General features: G+C 35.0%; 1 pseudogene; it reads right to left on the bottom strand.

The window, feature by feature from the left end:
- Positions 1-206: 206 nt before the first annotated feature.
- Positions 207-13,352, bottom strand: part of LOC111149922 — an 83,745-nt pseudogene continuing 70,599 nt past the window's right edge.

The raw sequence follows: 13,352 nt of genomic DNA on the forward strand, positions 1-13,352 counted from the left end.
CAGCATTCCATACTGTCAAATGGATAATATACAACTATGCTTAAAATGGATCTTTAAAATTAAATGTTTTCTTCCAAATTATAGTTAACATCCAGATTGAGTTTTATGGCTAAACAGCTTTTTTTTTTTTTTTTAAATATCAGACAGTTCTCTATTCAACAAATAAAGACCTTTTTGTAGGAGTTGAAGAAGAGGTAGCTTACTAGTTACCTGCGTGTGAAAAAAATACCAGCAGTATTAAGAGGAATAATAAAAAGGCATACACAGATCTTTCCTGTCTACAGGTCATGGCCAAAGGCATCCAGAGAGTAGGACAGGCTGTGAATGTAACAAAAGATTTTGGGATCCAGGGACCAATCCAGCCCACTGGAGATGTCCATCTGATCAAAGTACTTGTGCACGTGGTGGTCAGGCAAGAGGTAGTACAGGGACCCCTGGTGGGGCTCCAGAATGACTGGGGCTGTCTCCTCCACCGGGTTGCCCCCACAGTATGTCCCAGCAAGATCTACCTTCCTGTCATTGACTCAGTTGTTTTTCTTGTCTTTATCTACTGTGCCCAGGATGACTGCAGACCAGTCTACCCAGTTCGAAGTGCAGAACTTTGTTCTAATGGTGGTGATCTACATCGCCTCCTGGCCGGTGAAGGGCCACAGACTGATGGGGCATCCACACTCACTTGCTGCACTTGTTTGCTGAGCGAGTCCCACTGGCAAACCTTTTTTGCAGGAATATCTAGGAAGAACAGAGAGTTGGACGCTACCTCCTGCACTGGAGATTCACAGCACCAGCAGTTCTCTGGCAAAACTCAATCTTCGTGGAATACATTGTCACGGGGGAGATCTTGGTGCTAGTGACCTTCGGAAAGCTGGCTCCTAGTTGGCTTTTGAATTCTTGTTTATGTGTTCTAGTAAGTCTTTGCTTTAACTTCCATTTTCCATCTTTTTGTACATGCCAGCAAATGATGGTTGAACCCCCTAGCTGTATTATATAGTTCACAAACTATTTCAATTCCATTACGTTTTCCTCTCCAATTGTTAGATTTTAGCAGGTAAGAAACTATTGAAATTTAAGGTCCTCTCAAACCTCTCTGCCTAGGTTAATTCTTCGAATCTGAGTTACAAAGGCTATTTACCAGGCTTTTCCTGTTACCTATATTTTTAGTCCCTTTTGGCAAATTCAGGATTAATTTCCCAATAATATGGGGATGTAATGGTAAGTGCTGGAGAAACTCCATTTTTACTTTAGAAGCAGAGAGCAAGGGAGCATTAATTTTGCACCCAAACAGCTTAAATGTTGTGTTCTATGACTGCCCTTCTTTGCTGACTGGGTAAATTTTGTGCTGGGAATTTTTTTCCCAGGAAAAAAAAAATTGAGAAGATGATACTTACCTGGTTGTAGTAGAAGAATGTAAGATATTCACGAATCACCAATGAGGAAGGCATTGAAAAAAATAACCAAGAGATTGACATATATATCCCAAACAATCTTGGTATCTATCTGCTTGGATCTATCCACTTAAAAACTTGGAACAAGTTTAGATCTATCTGGTTAAAAAACCTTTGTCCCTATGTGAATTCTTTCCTATGAAGGCCCTTTGATGTGGTTACCATGGGGATTACATTTTATAATTGCCCAAGTATATACTGTTAAAAAAAATTCAACCGAGTAAATATTAAAGATGTAATTGAATTTATTAATCGATGCATGAATCAGGCAGCATCCCATCCAGCAAGTAGAGGGAAGCATCAAAGGGCTACAGAGAAGGAAAGTTTTTTAAAGGTAGAGAGTGTAAGAGCCTACTTAGCCAGAGCAATTCCATCTTGGATTAAACCGCCATTTCATTGTTTATGCAGTAAAACTCAAACTGATCCTGCCTCCCCCCAGGGGACTTACTTAAAACCAAGTCCGGGAAACCAGTAGAAGAATATGGTCGACCAGTCCCTGATAACAGAGCCCAAATACAAGGGTGGGTCAGGCCAGGTGGAGATAACAGAGCCCGAATGCAGGGATGAGTCGGGCCAGGTGGAGACATCCAATCAGTGGGGCGCACACACTGTCTCCCTAGCTACCAAGGAGTGTGGGCCCTGCCTTTTGGGTGCCTTTTGGGCCCAATTCTGACCAAGATGATAGGCTGGTTCAAATAGCTACTATAGTGTGAATTGTAATTCAATTGGCCACCCGTGTGTGACCTAGCATGACTATGCAACTTTCTCTGTGTTACAATCTCATTGGCCACCTGTGTGTGGCCAGGCTCAACCACGTGGCCTTTGCTCTATAAAAGTTAATCTGTGAGGCTGGGAGGGGTCGCCCTCTCTGTAAGAGGCGGCCCCAAACAGTCGGTTTGATTCTCAATGCTTGGCGGGAAATAAAGCTTTGCTTGACTTTCGCTTTGTATCAGTCTCGCTCCTTTGATCACAGACCTATTATTGGGGGGCCTTTCAGAGAAGAAGTGAGAAAAGGAGTTATTAGCAAAGAATGTGTTGTTTTAGGCACAGTTGCCCTCCTAAGGGGTTTATCAGTAATTATCAGTAATTTCCTAGTGCTGACCAGGAAATTCCCATGTTGACACATCAGAGGTCACATTTCTGGGAGGTTGAAACTGCAGTCAGGTTAGGTATGAAGTCTTGGTTTACTCACTTGGGATCCTAACCTAAGTCATGCCATTTTGGGCCTGGGTTTTTTGTTTAATTGCTCATGCATTCATTCATTCATTTATATTCTTGTAGGCTGGTGTTTGCAGAGGAAGTGGCTCTGCTGGCCAGGGGAGTGGGGAATAATGGGTGACTATTATTGTGTTGAGTCTAAATTGCCCCAAATTAACCACTATTTACTAAGTCTTCCCTTGAAGGTTGCAAGCCTTTAATAGAGTCACGAGTTCCTTACATCAGACAGATTCTGCCATGTAATAATTTTTGTCTAGGTGGGGTGACAGATCTCTGGTGCTTCCTACTATACCCTCTTCCCAGAATCTTCTTTTGAATTTCTTTTTAACAACTATATTTTGAAATGATTATAGCACAGGCATTACAACTAAATTTCTAGCAAGAATTTGATTGTAGAGGGGCACCTGGGTGGTTCAGTCAGTCAAGCAACTACCTTCGGCTCCATTCCTGATCCCAGAGTCATGGGATCAAGACCTGCATCAGGATCTTTGCTCAGCAGGGAGTCTGCTTCTCTCTCTCCTTCTGCCTGCCAATTCCTCAGCTGGTGTGCTCTCTCTTGCTCACTCACTTGCTCACTCTTTCTCTGTCTCTCTCAAATAATAAATAAAATCTTTTTAAAAAGGTTGACTGTAGAATATAGTTTAAATTATTTCTCTAATGTTCAGTTTTTAAGATTGCATCATCTTGAGAATGAGAAATTAATTTCTTTTTTGAAATAGCAGGAAGGATGAAAGACACTGCTAAAAACGATAAAACCAGCTCCTATACTGCTTAGATATGGTCTCTCAGGAAAGCAATGTGAGGCACAACTCTCTGTAGGATTGTTGTGGTTTTAGACCATAAACACAAAAAGCAGAAGGAGCAGCATACAATTAAAGATATGATGGGTATATTAAGCAAATGGGAAAAATCAATCACAATCTTGGGGAGTCTACAGAGGTCAAAGCTCCCTGTTTTGTCTCTACATCCAGGTTATGAACCATGCAGTTAAGTCCATGGACTATCTTCCCTTGGTCCTCTAGGAGAGCTGCCAGCCAATGGCTTCTCTTTGATGAATAGAAAGCAGCTGTTGTCTCAAGGATGGCTATTAATCTCCTCACAAGATGAAAGTAAGTGGGAAAGCTGAGAAATGCTTTGTAATTAGTGATTCATGCACTCCTTCGCTAAGAATAAAAAATCTTTGAAGCAGTTTCTGCTTGGAAGATGGATAAGTTTTAATTGATACATAGTTACCTTAAGAAATCAAGACATACCAAATGGAGTCTAAACTCAAAAGCTTCTGATTTAAGGTAACTATTACTTAGAGACGTATATTTGTTTGGATTTCTTTTCGTGTTAGGTTATAGAAAAGAAAAATACAATCCAGTTTATTCTAGAAGGTGCCCACTAACTGAATTTTTTCTTCTTGGTAATTATTTAACTTAGCTTATGGCATCTACTCAGCTGTACTTTAGGGATAAAAGACTGCAACATAGCGATTTAGATTTTAGGAAATGAATTTCTTGGACATTAAGGAGGGAAAGTGATGTAATGAACACTCAGTCTTATATTAGACTGGGTATTATATAAGACTGATGTATCACTGAGCTCCATCTCTGAAACGGTAATACATTATATGTTAATTAATTGAATTTAAATTTTTAAAAAAGTTTTAAAAATGAATTTCTTTGAAAGAAGTTGTATTTCTTTCATGTACCTCAAATTGTATAGCAGCCATTGGACAATTCTAGTACTTTCCAATATATTGAATATGAGATTCCTTTCTTTTTGTCATGCATATTATTTGAAGTCATTTATATTATTTTCATATCCATCAATAGAAAAATTAATGATCCAAAAGTTCTCTGAAACCACAGTTAGAAGAACATGTATTAATCAAAGTAACCATCTCTCTAAATGAATTAAGTTAATTATGTAACCATATAATAATGTATAGCACTTGTTAATGGCACAATAAATATATTTTTTTCATTATTTGGTACTTGAAAAAATGGTAATATGGGTAAAATCATATTTAGTCCACAACTTTTGCCTATGAATCAATGATCATAGCTCTCTTATTAAACTCATAATCAGAAACTCGGGGCCTTATATAGCAGAACTTGTAAGGGACAAGTATACAAATGTGTAAGTTAAGAAAGCCTTTCCTCTAAGACTTTCAGACTACTTTATGAATCTGTGTCGATAGAAATCATTTGGGATTAATTTACACTGGAATTTGGAATGCCTTTTTGTCCTTGTAATTGTATCAACTGTTTCTTTGGGTTATCCAAACTAGATTATAACAAAAATATTGATTAATTAAATCCCATAAATGTTTAATGAGCAACTACTTTGTGCAAAGCACAGAAGTACTGTTACTACATTTGTGGAGCTTTTAATCCAATGGAAGTAGATAAAAGCTGAAATTATTAGTTGTTAGAATATAGATTTAAAGGAATCCAATGGGAATGTAAGGGAAGGGGAGGTTAATTAATATGAATTCACTCAATAATTGGCATATGGTCCTTATTTTTACTATCATTTATAGCTAATCAAGAGACTAAAATTTTTAATTCCATGGATTTGATGGCTAGATAGCATTCTAGTGGATCAACTTCCAACAAGGTTTAAACAAAAAGTGGTACCAAAAAAAAAAAAAAATCCTTAGAAAGTACGACAAAAGCTTTAAAATCTGAGAGGTTTTGCCCTTCTTAAAAACAAAACAAAAACAAAAACATCTTAACAAAGTGCTTTGGCATCCAACCTAAAAAAGAGCACTTATTTTTTTAAAAAAATGATAGATCATCTCATCATTTCAGCACATTGTTCCACTTGGAGCTAGAAATACTTGTTTCCAAACCAAGTATAAGTGCAAAATTGCCAACAATTTGTGGGAAAATTAAATATCCATTTGGTATGGAGTGATCTTTTGTTTTTAAAGCCCTAAACTATTCTTTTCCAATATTTTGACAGTATTTACAATATTTCTGATAAAAAATATGTCTCAAAATATATTAAGATGTTCCACTTAAAATTTTCTTATATAAGCCAAAATATAATGTTAGGTAAGTAGTTTGAATATAAGAATAATATTTTTCTCTTAATTCTATATAGAATTCTACACTTTGTCTTATGAAATTGTATGTTTTTACTGATTACCTGTACATATGTGTGTGTATACACTGTTGTTTTAGCTCATTGATGATATGACTCACTATTCTCCTCCAAAGTTTTGGACCAGTTGGTAAAAAGTTATAATTTTCATGAAATTAATATTGATAAATAAGGAGGCACAGTGCTTCTGCACTGACTTTTATCATTCTTCTACACAGTCACTTTCATTTACCCTAATTACAAAAGGTAGAAGGGATTTTGTTTTTATAGTTTGGGGTACTGAGTATCAAGAATATTTTTAGGTTCAATAAGCTTTTGTCTATTATATAAATGTTCTAACATTTCATATATCTAAATGATACAGTTATTATTAAAGTACAATTTTACTTGAAAGGACTCCAAAACATCTAGTAGTTTTGGTCATTTTACATTTTCCAAAGTTAAAAAATGCTGAAATGTCTTGTTGGGTACACATATGGAAAGCCATGAATGCTTTATAGTAAACAAATCCTTAACTATGCAAAGGATGGGACAATCATCCAAGTTTCTCTCTTCTAATGTCATTTTTCAAAGCTTTTAGGCAGCATGCATGTTTATGGGGGAAAAGGAGGAGAGATTGGCTTATTCTTCATTCACTAGAATGTCCTGATCGATTCTTAAATTCCTGAGATTGGCACACAAATTAAATCCTTTCTAGAGGAATTGGACATTGATTTCATATGAAGCTATAGGACTCTAATCACAGGCCTGTCTTTACTATCGGTAAAATAGTAAAGAGAATGTGGTTTCTTGTATACTTTTGGAGGACATGTAAGAGGTATTCTAGCTATTCTAATCAGGGCTACTCTTAATTTTAGAACTCTGTAATTTTACAACATATGCAACATGCCCTCTGTGATTGTTAGGATTGCAGTAATTAAACCTAAAAGCCCTGCCTGATGTAATTAGGAGGTTGGGTTTTTACTTTTTGTCTTGAAGTTCAGTTGCACAGTTTGGACTAATCATAATTATAAATTAACAACACAACATGCATGACACTCTCTTAAGATGACTTAATTACTTATATATATAAGATAATTTTTGAACATAACATCCAAACCAAGAGCTAGACTATTGCAAGGTTTCCGTTATAAGAAAGGTTGGAAAAGCCCAAAACAAAACTTAAAAAAAAAAAAAAAAAATTTACACATAAGGTGAAGGCAGCAAGTGCTTCTGGGGCATCTGAGACAGGAGGTGCCATAACTCTTGAAAGAGGGGAAATTTACTGAGATGAATGCAAACAACCCATCTCACTTTTCTCCTTAGGGCCCTTTTTAAGTCTGGCATGGCATAGAGTGATTGGCTAAAAAGTTTGGTAGAGGACAACCAATGTGATGCGTACAAATGTGAAGCATTTGACAATTTCAGAAAACAGAGAGAGAAAAATGGAATTTGTCCAGGCTGCCTCAGCGGACAAAACCTGTGTAACCAAGATCCTCAAGAAAAGAGCTGTGCAGAGAAGGTTGAACATGACATTGTCTGGCTTTCTCCTCGCATTATTTTCCAGTTCTTATTATACGCTGAGACAGATGCTAAAAATCCTAGTGGAAAGTGGGTAAGGTGTTTAATGGGGATTTTGACAGTCTCACAATGTTGAATATTTAGATTTTCTGAAAATAAATTGGAGTTCAGGACCTGGCAAGTTGGAAAGGGTAAGCCTGAAATAGATCAAGCATTGATCCATATGACAAGCAGGCTCCAATTAACGAAGCTGATTGTGGACTAAGGTGATCTTCCCCTACTGCAGAAAGTAGCCTGAGACAAGACTGGGTGAATGTTCTCTGGAGGAAGATATCCAAAGCCTCTATCACGTTTTATAACACAGTGTCCCACACATGGGGAAATGCTAACAGACAATCTAAGAGAAGGACTAGGAAAAACAATTGATAACAGAAACAGTTTTAAGATGGCCCAGATACTGAATTTTTCAGCCATGAACTTTAAAATAAATGTAATTAATACATCAAGGAAAATTAATGACAAGATGGAGAAATTTACCAGATTACTGGAACATATTATTCCACATATAAAAATAACCAAACAGTAATTTTAGAACTGAATAAATGAATACTATGAAAAAAAGAAATTATAGATGAGTTTAAGAGCATCCTGGAAAAACTGAAGAGCTGACTGGTAAACATGTTAGTAGAAATTATCCAGACTGAAACACAGAGAAAGAAAACAAATCAAAACAAAAAATTAAAGAAAGAAGAAAGAAAGAAAGAAAGAAAGAAAGAAAGATTAAGAGAGAAGTACAAGAGACATACAAGAAATTGTAAAATTTATAACTTAGCAAAAGAATTACCAGAAGAGAAAGAGAGAGAACTGATATTCAAAAAGATAATGGCTACAATTTTTTTTTTACATTGAAAAAAGATGTCAAGCCCTAAGCCACATATTCAAGCAGCACAGCAAATTTCACTTAAAGTAAGTACAAAGAAAAGCAACAAAATAAAGAGATAAAATTAATCACCAACAATCCCATACTAAAATAATACTAACATGAATTCTTCAGACATAAAAATTATGCCAGATTGATTCATGGCAATGTAGAAAGGAAGAGACAGTAATGATAACTATGGTAAATTTAATGGTAACTAAGGGTAACTAATAGTAAATCTAAATAAATATTGGCTGTAGAAAACAATAATCATAATGCACAATGGAGTTCAAAATAAATGTAGAAATAAAATGCATGAGAATAGTAACACCAAAGGTAGGAGGAAGAAAAAAGAGGTATGTGTCCAAATGTTATAAAATTGGGGTGCCTGAGTGTCTCAATCAGTTAAGCATTCAACTCTTGATTTTTGGCTCAGGTCATGATTTCAGAGTCATGGGATTGGACCCTGCTTCAGCTCCATGCTGAACATGCCTGCTTGGGATTCTCTCTCTCCCTCTCCCTCTACCCCTCCACAGGTGCTTGCTCTCTCTCTCTCTCTCTCTCTCAAAACAAAACAAAACAAAACAAAAAAAAGAAAAGAAAAGAAAGAAGAAAAAGAAAAAGAAAGAAGTTATACAATTGTCTGGGAAGTAATAATAATACTTATTTTTAGGAGAAGCTAGTAAGTCAAGAGTGCATATTGTACATTTTTAGGATTACCATTAAATAGGAAAATATTTTATAACAACCTAATAGTTGAGAAAATGAGAAAATTATGATACTTTAATAGAAAAAGGAAAGGAAAGAACATAGAATATGTGAGAAAATAAACAATAAGATGTTATTTATAAATGTAAATACATCAATTTATATTAAATGTGAACAACCAAAATACTCTATCATAAATTTAAAGATAAGGATATATCCTATGTGGAAGAAAGACATGTATTTATTTTTATTTTTTTATTTTTATTTTAATTCCTGTATAGTTAACCTACAGTGTGGTACTAGTTTCAGGTGTACAATATAGTGATTCAACAATTCTATTCATTACTCAGTGCTCATAATTGTTAAGTGTACTCTTAATCCCCTTCACCTATTTCACCCATTCCCTTGTCCACCTCTCCTCTGGTAATCATCAGTTTGTTCTCTGTAGTTAAGAGTCTTTTTCTTGGTTTTTGTCTCTTTTTCTTTGTTCATTTGTTTCTTAAATTCCACATATGACTGGATGCATATGGTATTTGTCTTTCTCTCCCTGACTTATTTCCCTTAGCATTATACCCTGTAGATCCATCTGTGTTGTTACAAATGACAAGATTTCATTCTTTTTTATGGCTGAATAATATTCCATGGTGTATGTACACACACACACACACACACACACACACACAACTTTATCCATTTATCTTCAATGGACACTTAGGTTGCTTTCATATCTTGGCTATTATAAATAATACTGCAATAAATGTATGGGTGCATATATTTTTTCAAACTAGTCTTTTTGTATACTTTGGGTAAATACCTAGAAGTGAAATTGCTGGATCATATAGTAGTTCTGTTTTTAATTTTTCAAGGGACCTCCATAATGTTTTCCATAGTGGTTGCAACAATTTACATTTTCACCAATAGGGCACAAGGGTTCTCTTTTCTCTACATCCTTGTCAACATGTGTGATTTTTTTGTCTTTTTGTTAATAACCATTTTAACGGGTATGAGGTAATATCTCATCATGGTTTTGATTTGCATTCTCCTGACGATTAATGATGTCAAGAGTCTTACCATGCACCTATTGACTATCTGTATGTCTTGTTTGGAAACATGTCTGTTTAGATCTTCTGTTTAATTTTTTTTTAAATTTCTTTTCAGCATAACAGTATTCATTGTTTTTGCACCACACCCAGTGCTCCATGCAATCCGTGCCCTCTCCAATACCCACCACCTGGTTCCCCCAACCTCCCGTCCCCCGCCCCTTCAAAACCCTCAGGTTGTTCTTCAGAGTCCATAGTCTCTCATGGTTCACCTCCCCTTCCAATTTCCCTCAACTCCCTTCTCCTCTCCATCTCCCCTTGTCCTTCATGTTATTTGTTATGCTCCACAAATAAGTGAAACTATATGATAATTGACTCCCTCTGCTTGACTTATTTCACTAAGCATAATCTCTTCCAGTCCTGTCCATGTTGCTACAAAAGTTGGGTATTCATCTCTTCTGATGGAGGCATAATACTCCATAGTGTATATGGAACACATCTTCCTTATCCATTCATCCATTGAAGGGCATCTTGGTTCTTTCCACAGTTTGGTGACCGTGGCCATTGCTGCTATAAACATTGGGGGTACAGATGGCCCTTCTTTTCACTACATCTGTATCTTTGGGGTAAATACCTAGTAGTGCAATTGCAGGGTCATAGGGAAGCTCTATTTTTAATTTTTTGAGGAATCTCCACACTGTTTTCCAAAGTGGCTGCACCAACTTGCATTCCCACCAACAGTATAAGAGGGTTCCCCTTTCTCCACATCCTCTCCAAGACATGTTGTTTCCTGTCTTGCTAATTTTGGCCATTCTAACTGGTGTAAGGTGGTATCTCAATGTGGTTTTAATTTGAATCTCCCTGATGGCTAGTGATGGTGAACATTTTTTCATGTGTCTAATAGCCATTTGTATGTCTTCATTGGAGAAGTGTCTGTTCATATCTTCTGCCCATTTCTTTATATGATTGTCTGTTTAATTTTTAATCAGAATGTCTTGTTTTTTTTCTTTTGCCACTGAGTTATATGATTTTTTATATATTTTAATTATTATCCCTTTATCAGATATATGATTAGTAAATATTTTCTCCCATTCAGTAAGTTGCCTTTTTCATTTGTTGATTTCCTTTGCTGTATAAAATACTTTTAGTTTAACATAGTCCTAATTTCTTATTTTTGGTTTTGTTGCTCTTGCTCTTGGTGTCAGATTAAAAAAAATAATAATAATATTGCCAAAACTCTGTCAAACAGTTTATCACCTCTGTTTTCTTCTAAGAATTTTATGATGTCAAGTCTTAATTTCAAGTTTTTAACCCATTTTGAGTTAATTTTTGTGTACGTTATAAAATAGTGGTGGTTTCATTCTTTTGCATGTGGCTAATTTCCAATTTATTGAAGAGACTTTCTTTTCCTATTGTATATTCTTGGCTCCTTAGTCATAAATTAATTATCCATACATGCATGGGTTTATCTGTGGGCTCTCTATTCTGTTCTACATATCTGTTTTTATGCCAATACCCTATTTTTTCTATTACTATAGCTTTTTAATGTATTTTTAAATTAGGGAGCATAATGCCTCCAGCTTTGTTCATCTTTCCCAAGATTTTCTTCGTTATTCTGTTTTTTGTTTGTTTGTTTGTTTGTTTTATGGTTCCATACAAATTTTAGGATGTTCTACTTCTTTGAAAAATGCCACTGGAATTTTGACAGGGATTGCATTAACTGTGTAGTATGGACATTTTAATAATATTGATTCTTCCAATTCATGAGCATGGAATATCTTTCCATTTATTTGTGTTTTCTTCAATTCCTTTCTTTAATGTCTTGCTGTTTTCAATGTACAGGTCTTTCATCTCCTTAATTAAATTTATTCCTACACTTTTTTTTCTCTTCAATGCAATTGTAAATGGGATTTGTTTTTATTAATTTCTCTTTCTGATAGTTTACTACTAATGTACAGAAATGCAGTAATTTTTCTTTTTCATGTTGATTTTGTATCCTGCAACTTTACTGAATTCATTTCTTAATTCTAACAGTTTTTTGTTGGAGTCTTTGTAGTTTTCTATGTATCATGTCATCTGCAAATAGTGATAGTTTTAGGTCTTCCTTTCCATTCTAGATGCCTCTTATTTATTTTTCATCCCTTATTGCTCTGGATAGGACTTCTAGTAGTAGATTGAATAAAAGTAGAAAGAATGGGCATCTTTGGCTTTTTCTGGATTTAGAGGAAAAGCTTTTAGCTTTTCACTGTTGAATATGATGTGGGCTTGTCAAATATGGCCTCAATGATGTGTAGGTACATTCCCTTTATACCCATTTTATTAAGACTTTTTTTTATCATAAATGATGTTGAATTTTATCAATTTTTTTCTGCATCTATTAAAATGCTTGTATCATTTTTATCTTTCATTTTATTAGTATGATGTATCACAATGACTGATTTATGGATGTTGAACTACTCTTGAGCATCCTTGAAATAAATTCTACTTGACCATGGTGTATGATCCTTTCAATGTATTGTTGAATTCAGTTTGCTAATATTTTATTGAATATATTTGCATCTATGTTCATTAGTGATATTGGCCTATAATTCTTGTGTGTGTGTGTGTGTGTGTGTGTGTGTGTGTGTGTGTGTGTGGCATCCTAGTTTTGCTTTAGTTTTGGGGTAATAATGGGCACATAAAATGAATTTGGAAGAGTTCCTCCCCTTCTATTTTTTTGAAAAGTTTGGGCAGGATTGGTATTTTAATTCTTCTTTGAATGTTTGTTGAAATTCACCAGGGAAGCCATCTGGTCCTGGACTTTTGTTTGTTGGGAGGTTTTGATTACTGATTCAATCTCTTTCCTAATAATTGGTCGTTCAAATTTTCTATTTCATCATGATTCAGTTTTGGGGATTGTATGTTTCTAGGAATTTATTCATTTCTTCTAAGTTGTTCAATTTGTGTGTGTATAATTGTCCTAGTTGTGAGGATATAAGATCCCTTATGATCCTTTGTATGTGGTATGATTTGTAACATGCCCTCTTCCATTTCTGAAATCAGAAATAGAAGAGGAGTTTTTTTTTTTTAATGTGAGTTCTTTAAAAAAGTAATTAATATTGTCTGTTCCAGACATTAAATTAAAAAGAGAATTAAGTTGTAGCATTGATGAAAAAGAGGAAAGTTTTTCCTAGATAAATATACCTAATGCAATACTCAAAGCTATGAAATCTCAGAGCTCTGAGCTCCTTTTTTTAATCTCCATTATTAATTAACTGCCTCAACTTATTTTTTCCTAGGAGAAAATTGAAGAGGGGATAATCATACTAAGGTAAGAGCACAATTGTCTGGAAGTTTGTATTTTTTAAATCAAAGTTAAGATAAAAACTGGTATTTATCTAACTTTGGTTACCTAAACTTACAATTTGATTTTCTAACCTTTAGGCT

The sequence above is a fragment of the Enhydra lutris genome, unplaced genomic scaffold, assembly GCF_002288905.1.
Source record: "Enhydra lutris kenyoni isolate GAN:26980312 unplaced genomic scaffold, ASM228890v2 scaffoldscaffold22, whole genome shotgun sequence".
NCBI classification, from domain to species: Eukaryota; Metazoa; Chordata; class Mammalia; order Carnivora; family Mustelidae; genus Enhydra; species Enhydra lutris.